Below are 13,390 nucleotides of genomic sequence, written 5' to 3' on the forward strand. Positions count from 1 at the left end.
GCACCCTCTATAAAGCCTTCACATCCTTCTGGCAGTGTGGCGACCAGAATAGAACACTATACTCCAAGTGTGGCCTAACTAAGGTTCTATACAGCTGCAGCATGACTTGCCAATTCTTATACTCAATGCCCTGACCAATGAAGGCAAGCATGCCGTATGCCTTCTTGACTACCTTCTCCACCTGTGTTGCCCCTTTCAGTGACATGTGGACCTGTACACCTAGATCTCTCTGAATTTCAATACTCTTGAGGGTTCTACCATTCACTGTATATTCCCTACCTGCATTAGACCTTCCAAAATGCATTACCTCACATTTGTCCGGATTAAACTCCATCTGCCATCTCTCCGCCCAAGTCTCCAAATGATCTAAATCCTGCTGTATCCTCTGACAGTCCTCATCGCTATCCGCAATTCCACCAACCTTTGTGTCGTCTGAAAACTTACTAATCAGACCAGTTACATTTTCCTCCAAATCATTTATATATACTACGAACAGCAAAGGTCCCAGCACTGAACTCTGCGGAACATCTAGTTACACTTCAGCTCTTTAGAAAAAAATGTAGATTGCCCTGTGTGTTTAAAATCCATCTTCGTGGAGATCCAGAAAATAAAACATACAGCTCCTGTAAATGCTAAAATAGTCAACAACAAATTAATCAATTTGAGTCGTGCGACTATTGTTGCATGCTTTGAAAGGAAATTTTTAAAAGTTTTTTTTTCAAAACCCTTCTCAGAAAGTAAAGCGCCATTTTTTAAGATTTATAATAAATGAGCTAAATAGGCTAAACTAGGCTATGTTCAAGCTAGCCTACGCTAGGCTAGACTAAGTTAGGCAAGACGAGGCCACCAAAACTCATAGGCTAAGGTAATGTAACACAATTTTACCATTATTTGAACACTTTTCATAATAAACACCTGTAATTTAACACAAATTCACCCTTTTATTACTTTTTCATAAATACTTGTAATATAGTATTAGCCTAGGCTATGCGGTCGTAGCCTACCTTCCGTTCACCTCTTCATAAAAACAATAGGCTTAGGCTAATCTAACACTATTTCACCTTTATTACTTACCTTACTTTTCTAAATATTACATTTATGTTTGAGTAGGGGTAATTAAAATATTGTATCCTTATGAACACTTTATTGAAAAAAATTCTTGCCTAGATCGCTATCATGGTGCCATCACGTTGAAAATTCACGTTAGAATTGTGATTGCCTTTTCAACGGCTTCCCTTTTTTGTTACAACATGTCAGCTACTGTTTGTATTTCTGTCATAAATGTTAATAGTGCTTTAAATTATTTATAATTATTTTATATTAAATATATTTAGAACAAAACATCCTTAATTTGAATGTTTTTTTGTTTACGGCTAGCCTGCATGATACTTTAATAACCTTTTAATTTTTATTTTAACTATTATTTTGTATTGAATTACACTATATTATTAATGTTATTATTTTTTTTAAACCCCTTCTCGTACAGTAGACCCAAAATTTTTAAGCAATGTGGACTAAAGTCGCTTCTGGGGCTCCTCCGGGATTAGGGGCCCTGAAGCTTAAGCTTCATTAGTTTCATAGTAGATCCGCCCCTGGCCAGACCTGGTGCTTACAATAACAACCGGCCAGACCTGGTGCCTACAACAACAACTGGTCATACCTGGTGCTTCCAACAGCAACTGACCAGACCTGGTGCTTACTACAACAACTGACCAGACATGGTGCCTACAACAACAACTGGCCATACCTAGTGACTACAACAACAACTAACTAGACCTGGTGCCTACAACAACAACTGGTCATACCTGGTGCTTGCAACACCAACTGACCAGACTTAGTGCCTGCAACAACAACTAACCACACCTGTTGCCTACAATAACAACTGGCCACACCTAATAAAAGCAAATTACTGCGGATGCTGGAATCTGAAACCAAAGAAAAAATGCTGGAAAATCTCAACACGTCTGGCAACATCTGTAGGGCAAGAAAAGAACTAGTGTTTTGAGTCCAGATGACCCTTTGTCAAAGCTGGCCATATCTGATGCCTGCAACAACAACTGGCCATACCTAGGGCCTACAACAACAACTGACCAGACCTGGTGCCTACAGTAACAACTAACCAGACCTGATGCCTACAACAACTACTGACCATATCTGGTGCCTACAACAACAACTGGCCATACCTGGTGCCTAAACTGTAGTGACATGTACGAACGACTGGTAGAGAGAGCCGACACTGTACTGAATGCAACGAGGAAGAAATGGGAGGAAGACCTGGGGCTCGAAATGGGGTGTGTAAAGTAAGAATGGGAAAATATGTCATTTGAAACATGGAAGTCTGGCAAAACCTGACCTGAGGGTACATGAGAAAATGTAGGGAAAAATCCCACAAAGGGTTAACAGCAGCTGCAAAAGAAGGTTTTGAAATGCAGATAGCCTTTATCAAACAGGCGTTAAGAAAACAGCTTGTAACAGCTCAAGCTGTAAAACTGATATATGTCTTTCAAGTCACAGCAGATTGAACTTTTAGTTATATGGAAAAGAACAATATTTCGCACCTTCATTGAAGTTAATTATTTTAGTAAGCAGCTAAAAAAGAATTGCCAGGATCTTCAGTTGAATTGGGTGACAAATGTTTAGGTGTGAAATTCTGCTGACACCAGGTGAATATGGGAAGCTGCCGACGTGTCCACGAGAACACACGTTAACCCCAAATCGGAGTCAGAGTTCTGACAAGCTAAGGGCACTATTTCGTAATAAAGCAACTTTAGAAGTGACAGGAACCAGATCTAACACCCCTCTAGGATCAAAGCACTTCTGAACATCACAAGGGAAAAAATGTAATCAGAGTTTGATGCGCTAAAGTCATGCTCAACACGAATACATAGTTGTGTTAGAAATAATTCAAATTAAAGGCACCTTGAACAATCAAGAGTAAAATAAAGTTACTTTATGATAATCTCATATAAACTTAATAACTGCTAGAAAGAGAATATAAATCCTTGGGTACAGCCAGCAGAGTCAGCTCTCATAGCTGCCCTCGGTCATGGGAAGGATAGAGCACAGAAACCGAGCAGTACAGCAAATCCATCTGAGGAAGACCAAAAGCTAAAGAAGAGAGAATGTCAAGGTAGACCTGAAGGTCTTTCAACCAACCAGGAGAATCCAGAAGCAAGATCTTTTTACTTTTCTGTAACGACAGTGATTGCATCTTTTAAAAGAAAAAAATAAAATAAAATAACTTAAAAGTTTTAACCTGAAACAGTGGTTATTACAAAGTCTACTTTACTTACTTAGCAACATGGGACCCAGGATCGATGCTACTAAGTGGTAAGTAGATGAAATCTCCTATGAAGATATGGGTTATACCGGGGGATAACTTGAAAATATAGATTGACCCGAATAGCACCCACCTAAGTCTGCATAGGAGTCAGGGAGTGAGAATCCCTATTCACCATTTAGAAAATCGACCCTTTTTGGTATAGGGGGAATTCTAAGAATAGTGGTGAGTTTTTTACTTGGTGGGGACTCTGGAGTGAAGTATTGCATGGGGTCAACTCCACCTCCAGGTGCGCAGGACTCAACCTAACGCAACTAAAGGTGGTACGTCGAGCCCACCTAACAAGAACCCAAATAAGTAGGTCCTCTTGGAGGTGGAGGACAAGTGTGAATGGTGCCAAGGGGGCCCGGCCAACCATGCCCACATGTTCTGGTCTTGCTCCTGACTCGCTGAGTACTGGACAGCCTTCTTCGGGGCAATGTCCAAAGCGGTAGGGGTGAGGGCGGAGCCGTGCCCGAAAGTGGCGGTCTACGAGGTATCAGACCAGCCAGATCTATTCATGGGGAGGAGGGCGGACGTTGATCGCCCGCTGTAGAATACTGCTCAGCTGGCGGTCAGCTGCAGACTGGCTGTCCGATGTATCAGAATCTCTCCAATGGAGAAAATCAAATTCACTATCAGAGGAACGAACGATGGCTTCTTCAGAACATGTGAGCCATTCACTCAACTGTTCCGGGACCTGTTTGTGGCCAACGCACAGGCTGATAAATAATCAAGCAGCCAAGAGCCGGGGGAAAGTAGCCAAAACATGAGAAAAGAGAAGGAAGGAGGGAAAGGCCCGGGGGGGGGGGGGGGGGGGGGGTGGTAGCCAAAATCAATAGAAAAGAAAGATGAACTGCAGGGAGGGAGAGGAGGGGAGGTGGAAGAGGGGGGGCTAGGGGGAGGGAAGAAGGAAAGACAGGAGGCAAAGAACAATGCAGGGAAACCAGAGATGGGGGGGGGGGCGGGGGGGAAGAAGAGGGAACACAAACTGGAAGGAGAGCACAGGAAATGACAACGACCGTGACAAACACAGCAACAGAGAGTAAGAAAGTACAGGAGGAGGAAACGATGAATGACCGAAGCAGAGGCAAACGCACAACAACAACAAAACTGACCGAGAGAAGCAAACAACATCACCCCCCCCTCCCCAGATATATTTTGTATTACTGGTGGTGTATTTACTCGCTCTGTTTGAAAAAAAATGGAAGAATACACAAGACATGTATATAGGTATACTACAATCATATACCTCGATGTATATACACTCCCCCAGTTTTTACCCCCCACACACCTTGTTTTTCTTTTTTTTTAATTAAATATTTTATTGAAAATTTTTGGTCAACCAACACAGTACATTGTGCATCCTTTACACAATATTATAACAACACAAATAACAATGACCTATTTTATAAACAAAAAGTGAATAAATAATAAATAACAAAAATGAAAACTAGCCCTAATTAGCAACTGCCTTGTCACAAGTAACACTCTCCAAAAATATAATTTAACAGTCCAATATATAATTATCTGTAGCAACGACCTATACATACTATACAGTATATATTAACAACCCTGAGAGTCCTTCTGGTTCCTCGACGAACGGTTGCCACCGCCTGGTGAACCCTTGAGCCGACCCCCTTAGGACGAACTTAATCCGCTCTAGCTTTATAAACCCCGCGATGTCATTTATCCAGGTCTCCACCCCCGGGGGCTTGGCTTCTTTCCACATTAGCAATATCCTGCGCCGGGCTACTAGGGACGCAAAGGCCAAAACATCGGCCTCTCTCGCCTCCTGCACTCCCGGCTCTTGTGCAACCCCAAATATAGCCAACCCCCAGCTTGGTTCGACCCAGACTCCTACTACTTTTGAAAGCACCTTTGTCACCCCCATCCAAAACCCCTGTAGTGCCGGGCATGACCAAAACATATGGGTATGATTCGCTGGGCTTCTCGAGCACCTCGCACACCTATCCTCCACCCCAAAAAATTTACTGAGCCGTGCTCCAGTCATATGTGCCCTGTGTAATACCTTAAACTGAATCAGGCTTAGCCTGGCACACGAGGACGACGAGTTTACCCTGCTTAGGGCATCTGCCCACAGCCCCTCCTCGATCTCCTCCCCCAGCTCTTCTTCCCATTTCCCTTTTAGTTCATCTACCATAGTCTCCCCTTCGTCCCTCATTTCCCTATATATATCTGACACCTTACCATCCCCCACCCATGTCTTTGAGATCACTCTGTCCTGCACCTCTTGTGTCGGGAGCTGTGGGAATTCCCTCACCTGTTGCCTCGCAAAAGCCCTCAGTTGCATATACCTGAATGCATTCCCTTGGGGCAACCCATATTTCTCGGTCAGCGCTCCCAGACTCGCGAACTTCCCATCCACAAACAGATCTTTCAGTTGCGTTATTCCTGCTCTTTGCCACATTCCATATCCCCCATCCATTCCCCCCGGGGCAAACCTATGGTTGTTTCTTATCGGGGACCCCCCCAAGGCTCCAGTCTTTCCCCGATGCCGTCTCCACTGTCCCCAAATCTTCAGTGTAGCCACCACCACCGGGCTTGTGGTGTAGTTCCTCGGTGAGAACGGCAATGGGGCTGTCACCATAGCCTGTAGGCTAGTCCCCCGACAGGACGCCCTCTCTAATCTCTTCCACGCCGCTCCCTCCTCCTCTCCCATCCACTTACTCACCATTGAAATATTAGCGGCCCAATAATACTCACTTAGGCTCGGTAGTGCCAGCCCCGCCCCCTATCCCTGCTACGCTGTAAGAATCCCTTCCTCACTCTCGGGGTCTTCCCGGCCCACACAAAACCCATGATGCTCTTTTCAATCCTTTTAAAAAAGGCCTTCGTAATCACCACCGGGAGGCACTGAAACACAAAGAGGAATCTCGGGAGGACCACCATCTTAACCGCCTGCACCCTCCCTGCCATTGACAGGGATACCATATCCCATCTCTTGAAATCCTCCTCCATCTGTTCCACCAACAGCGTTAAATTTAACCTATGCAATGTGCCCCAATTCTTAGCTATCTGGATCCCCAGGTAACGAAAGTCCCTTGTTACCTTCCTCAACGGTAGGTCCTCTATTTCTCTACTCTGCTCCCCTGGATGCACCACAAACAACTCACTTTTCCCCATGTTCAATTTATACCCTGAAAAATCCCCAAACTCCCCAAGTATCCGCATTATTTCTGGCATCCCCTCCGCCGGGTCCGCCACGTATAGTAGCAAATCGTCCGCATACAAAGATACCCGGTGCTCTTCTCCTCCCCTAAGTACTCCCCTCCACTTCTTGGAACCCCTCAACGCTATCGCCAGGGACTCAATCGCCAGTGCAAACAATAATGGGGACAGAGGGCATCCCTGCCTTGTCCCTCTATGGAGCCGAAAATATGCAGATCCCCGTCCATTCGTGACCACGCTCGCCACTGGGGCCCTATACAACAGCTGCACCCATCTAACATACCCCTCTCCAAAACCAAATCTCCTCAACATCTCCCACAAATAATCCCACTCCACTCTATCAAATGCTTTCTCAGCATCCATCGCCACTACTATCTCCGTTTCTCCCTCTGGTGGGGCCATCATCATTACCCCTAACAACCTCCGTATATTTGTGTTCAGCTGTCTCCCCTTCACAAACCCAGTTTGGTCCTCGTGGACCACCCCCGGGACACATTCCTCTATTCTCATTGCCATTACCTTGGCCAGGACCTTGGCATCTACATTTAGGAGGGAAATAGGTCTATAGGACACGCATTGTAGCGGGTCCTTTTCCTTCTTTAAGAGAAGCGATATCGTTGCTTCAGACATAGTCGGGGGCAGTTGTCCCCTTTCCTTTGCCTCATTAAAGGTCCTCGTCAGTACCGGGGCGAGCAAGTCCACATATTTTCTATAGAATTCGACTGGGAATCCATCCGGTCCCGGGGCCTTTCCCGCCTGCATGCTCCTAATTCCTTTCACCACTTCTTCTACCTCGATCTGTGCTCCCAGTCCCACCCTTTCCTGCTCTTCCACCTTGGGAAATTCCAGCCGATCCAAGAAGCCCATCATTCTCTCCCTCCCATCCGGGGGTTGAGCTTCATATAATTTTTTATAAAATGTCTTGAACACTCCATTCACTCTCTCCGCTCCCCGCTCCATCTCTCCTTCCTCATCCCTCACTCCCCCTATTTCCCTCGCTGCTCCCCTTTTCCTCAATTGGTGTGCCAGCAACCTGCTCGCCTTCTCCCCATATTCGTACTGTACACCCTGTGCCGTCCTCCATTGTGCCTCTGCAGTGCCTGTAGTCAGCAAGTCAAATTCTACATGTAGCCTTTGCCTTTCCCTGTACAGTCCCTCCTCCGGTGCTTCCGCATATTGTCTGTCCACCCTCAAAAGTTCTTGCAGCAACCGCTCCCGTTCCTTACTCTCCTGCTTCCCTTTATGTGCCCTTATTGATATCAGCTCCCCTCTAACCACCGCCTTCAACGCCTCCCAGACCACTCCCACCTGGACCTCCCCATTATCATTGAGTTCCAAGTACTTTTCAATGCACCCCCTCACCCTTAGACACATCCCCTCATCTGCCATTAGTCCCATGTCCATTCTCCAGGGTGGGCGCCCTCCTGTTTCCTCCCCTATCCCCAAGTCCACCCAGTGTGGAGCGTGATCCGAAATGGCTATAGCCGTATACTCCGTTCCCCTCACCTTCGGGATCAATGCCCTACCCAGCACAAAAAAGTCTATTCGCGAGTAGACTTTATGGACATAGGAGAAAAACGAGAACTCCTTACTCCTAGGTCTGCTAAATCTCCACGGGTCTACACCTCCCATCTGCTCCATAAAATCTTTAAGTACCTTGGCTGCTGCCGGCCTCCTTCCAGTCCTGGACTTCGACCTATCCAGCCCTGGTTCCAACACCGTATTAAAATCTCCCCCCATTATCAGCTTTCCCATCTCTAGGTCCGGAATGCGTCCTAGCATCCGCCTCATAAAATTGGCATCATCCCAGTTCGGGGCATATACGTTTACCAAAACCACCGTCTCCCCCTGTAGTTTGCCACTCACCATCACGTATCTGCCCCCGTTATCCGCCACTATAGTCTTTGCCTCGAACATTACCCGCTTCCCCACTAATATAGCCACCCCCCTGTTTTTCGCATCTAGCCCCGAATGGAACACCTGCCCCACCCATCCTTTGCGTAGCCTAACCTGGTCTATCAGTTTCAGGTGCGTTTCCTGTAACATATCCACATCTGCCTTAAGTTTCTTAAGGTGTGCGAGTACCCGTGCCCTCTTTATCGGCCCGTTCAGCCCTCTCACGTTCCACGTGATCAGCCGAGTTGGGGGGCTTCCTACCCCCCCCCCCCCTTGTCGATTAGCCATCACCTTTTTCCAGCTCCTCACCCGGTTCCCACGCAGCTGTATCTCCCCCAGGCGGTGCCCCCCCGCCCATCCTCTCCCATACCAGCTCCCCTCTCTCCCCAGCAGCAGCAACCCAGTAATTCCCCCCTCCCACCCCCTCCCGCTAGATCCCCCGCTAGCGTAATTCCCCCCCCATGTTGCTCCCAGAAGTCAGCAAACTCTGGCTGACCTCGGCTTCCCCCCGTGACCTCGGCTCGCACCGTGCGACGCCCCCTCCTTCCTGCTTCTCTATTCCCGCCATGATTATCATAGCGCGGGAACCAAGCCCGTGCTTCTCCCTTGGCCCCGCCCCCAATGGCCAACGCCCCATCTCCTCCACCTCCCCTCCTCCCCCCATCACCACCTGTGGGAGAGAGAAAAGTTACCACATCGCAGGATTAGTACATAAAACCCCTCTTTGCCCCCCACATTCGCCCCACCACTTTGTTCGAACGTTCTTTTTAATAACCCGCTCATTCCAGTTTTTCTTCCACAATAAAAGTCCACGCTTCATCCGCCGTCTCAAAGTAGTGGTGCCTCTCTCGATATGTGACCCACAGTCTTGCCGGTTGCAGCATTCCAAATTTTATCTTCTTTTTATGAAGCACCGCCTTGGCCCGATTAAAGCTCGCCCTCCTTCTCGCCACCTCCGCACTCCAGTCTTGATAAACGCGGATCACCGCGTTCTCCCATTTACTGCTCCGAGTTTTCTTCGCCCATCTAAGGACCATTTCTCTATCCTTAAAACGGAGGAATCTCACCACTATGGCTCTGGGAATTTCTCCTGCTCTCGGTCCTCGCGCCATCACTCGGTATGCTCCCTCCACCTCCAACGGACCCGCCGGGGCCTCCGCTCCCATTAACGAGTGCAGCATCGTGCTCACATATGCCCCGACGTCCGCTCCCTCCACACCTTCAGGAAGACCAAGAATCCTCAGGTTGTTCCTCCTTGCGTTGTTTTCCAGTGCCTCCAACCTTTCCACACATCGTTTCTGATGTGCCTCCTGCGTCTCCGTCTTCACCACCAGGCCCTGTATATCGTCCTCATTCTCGGCTGCCTTTGCCTTCACGACCCGAAGCTCCCGCTCCTGGGTCTTTTGTTCCTCCTTTAGCCCTTCGATCGCCTGTAGTATCGGGGCCAACAGCTCTTTCTTCATTTCCTTTTTGATCTCTTCCACACAGCATTTCAAGAACTCTTGTTGTTCAGGGCCCCATGTTAAACTGCCACCTTCCGACGCCATCTTGGTTTTTTCTTGCCTTCCTTGCCGCTGTTCTAAAGGATCCACTGCAATCTGGCCACTTCCCTCTCCTTTTTCCATCCGTATCCAGGGGGGATTCCCTTCTGGTTTACCGCACAGTGTTTTTAGCCGTCAAAATTGCCGTTGGGGCTCCTATCAAGAGCCCAAAAGTCCGTTTCACAGGGAGCTGCCGAAACGTGCGACTCAGCTGGTCATCGCCGCACCCGGAAGTCCACCTTGTTTTTCTTTACTCGTTATTTCTGTGATTTTGCTAACTATATAGCGTTGCTGTTTTTATCTTGTTTGCATTATCTTTGCATTTTTTTTTTCTTTGTGTACACCTGTACGTATACAATGCTCGAAAACCCAATTAAAAACATTTGTAAAAAAAATACCTGGTGCCTACAGCAACAACTGGCTGTATATGGTGTCTACAACAACTTAAATTGTTGGTGGGTATAGCAGCAATTTGCCTTATCTGGTGGTCGCAACAAAACCAACATCTTGCATTTCTCTAGCTACCATATGAATCAGACATGCCAACACAAGCTAATTAATGATGAGAGATGCGATTTTTCGATAAAACTCAGCTTCATTCACAATCTCACAAAATATGCTGCAAAAGTATTTAGTTGGTTGTAAAGCACATGGGACATGCTGAAATTGTGTAAAATGCTGTATAAACACAAGACTTTCTTGTCTCACTTTCTTTCATCTGGGTTTTGATCTCTAGCTCCAAAATATTTTCTGTTTCAGGCTGCAACACATCATCCTGAGCAGGTATGGTACAGTCCAGTAGCATAATGGTTATGCCACTGAATGGTTACAGCACAGAAGGAGGCCATTCAACCCATAATGTCCATGACAGCCCTCTGTAAGCGCTATTCAGCTGGAATTCTGCAAATTCTTTCTCCTCAGATAATTATCCCATTCCTTAATTATTATGGTTATTCAATTCTTTGGCAAATAACATTTTCCTCATCCTCCATCAGATCCTCACTTTTTTCACTCTTCCCCCACAAAGAAAATCACATCGGAACAGGAAGTGGCCATTCAGCTCCTTGAGCATGTTCCACCAATTAATTAATTTATAGAAGCTCCGTATCTTAAATTAATTTATCCACCTTGCTTCTATATCCCATGTTACAATATGGTTAGACACCAGTAACTTTTTCTTCAATGTAAACAAAGTTTGAAATCCCAGTTACCCAATAAGAGAATAAACTCACAAGATTCTTGAGTTTTAACAAAATCAGATAGTAAAACAGTCTGCAATATCTATCTGATACTCTAACATTCAGAATCAACATGAGGTAAATATGAACGAACAGGAAACTGGTTGAAAACACCTTGCTGCACATTAAATGGCAGATGCGACCATGGATTTCGAAGCAACCCACCCAGATGTCTGTTACCATTGTGAATCATTAAAACTCAGAAAAACTGGGCAGCACGGTAGCATTGTGGATAGCACAATTGCTTCACAGCTCCAGGGTCCCAGGTTCGATTCCGGCTTGGGTCACTGTCTGTGCGGAGTCTGCATATCCTCCCCGTGTGTGCGTGGGTTTCCTCCGGGTGCTCCGGTTTCCTCCCACAGTCCAAAGATGTGCAGGTTAGGCGGATTGGCCATGATAAATTGCCCTTAGTGTCCAAAATTGGCCTTGGTGTTGGGTGGGGTTGCTGGGTTGTGGGGATAGGGTGGAGGTGTTGACCTTGGGTAGAGTGCTCTTTCCAAGAGACGGTGCAGACTCGATGGGCCGAATGGCCTCCTTCTGCACTGTAAATTCTATGATAACTATGATAACTATGAACTGTATCTCTCAGGAGGGATTTCAACTCTTCACTTTTCAAGATCTAGCCTTTGAATTCCGTCAAAGGCCCCTCTGACCCGGACTGCCTCAAAGGTTGCTCAACTCCTGGTGGTTCAATCCTGTGACTGCGTTCCACAGGATTTACCCTTGCCACCAATTATCAGCACATTTCTATCATTTCTGCAGACTGCTGACAACACTAAGCTGGCACTATCCCAGCGTTTCTCCAAACTTGAGTCTCTCAGGTGCAACAAGCTCTCCTAGGGCTTCTCTGAGCCGTGACTGTCTGGCATGGAACCAGGCACTATGTCACAACCCCAGATCCCCAGGACATCCCTGAGCCCTAACTACACCACATGATTTCCAGGGCTTCTTTGTGAGGCGCAAACCATACAAGGTTCAAACTGCAACCCCCTCTCCCAGAGAAACACACAGGTGAATTGAAACATGATAACCTCTTAAGTTACACCAATCTCTATGTAAAATTTTAGGGTTCACCAATTACTTTTAAACTAATTTAGCTCTAACTCCCAAAACAAAACATGTCTCTGGACTGCACTTTTTGCAAGAAGTCCTCCAGCTAAGAAAGCCCACCTATTGTTTTAGGATCTTGCCTTTCTAGCTGCTCTCCCTTAATTCAACAAGGCTCCAACCTGTTAGGTGTAATAGACTCCAAGCTGCTTTAATTGCATTATCCTATTTTTTACAGTTAAACTTTAATCTTTCAGAACTAAAAAATAAATATTAAATATTAACATGAACTATGAATGAGATATTAGCCATATCGCCTCACCAAAAATAACTGAAAACATCTCACCAATGTGATGTGTTTTCATTTACCATTTGGAATATAACAACTGTAATGAACGTAGGAATTTCAGATATATTGTACTATAGGTATCTGGTGCAATAAGGACTAAAAGCCTGGGTTAGTATGTGCAGTCAGGTAAGAATTTCAAAATGAATCCTGGTTTAAAAAGCAACTATGTTTTAGGGAGCCAGAGGTGCAATTAAAGCATTGTAAAAGCTTGGGCTAATGGATTTTCGTTTGGATTAAGACGGCTCCCTCTGGAGTACTTAATTAGATACATTGCATTTCAGCTTGGTAAGATGATGTAATTAGGAGCTAGAGTATCAGGCATTTTGCAGAAAAGCAGTTTAATTGAGTTTTAGATTGGGATGTGACCAGAAGTCAAGTATCTGCTCTCACCGCAGTTCAGCTAAAATTTTGACTTAGAACAGACCAGTAGCAGATTTGCCTGTGAACAGGATAGATAGTTTCACCAGTGAGTCGAGACCGACAGGAGTTTGCAGTTGGTTCTGGAAGTCAAACTATGAAGCAGTTTCTGAAGACTTCAGCTAGAGATCTTGCATTGTTCTGAGAATATTCAGGTGTCTCTCTTAAAATATTCTCCAAAAGACATCTCTTAAGCAAGTATACCTGGGTCTGCTAATTGTATTTAGAAGTAGATTGAGATCTGAGATGGTTCTGTTGTTTGAGTGGAAATAAAGATAGCAGTTAAGGATAATTGTGTCACTGTATTGATTAGCATTGTGTAAGGGGTAATTGTAAGATATTTTCTTGTGTGATGTTAAAGATATTTTTGGACTGTTCTAGTAATAAAGTT

The sequence above is a fragment of the Scyliorhinus torazame genome, chromosome 16 (genome assembly GCF_047496885.1).
Source record: "Scyliorhinus torazame isolate Kashiwa2021f chromosome 16, sScyTor2.1, whole genome shotgun sequence".
Classification (NCBI taxonomy): domain Eukaryota; kingdom Metazoa; phylum Chordata; class Chondrichthyes; order Carcharhiniformes; family Scyliorhinidae; genus Scyliorhinus; species Scyliorhinus torazame.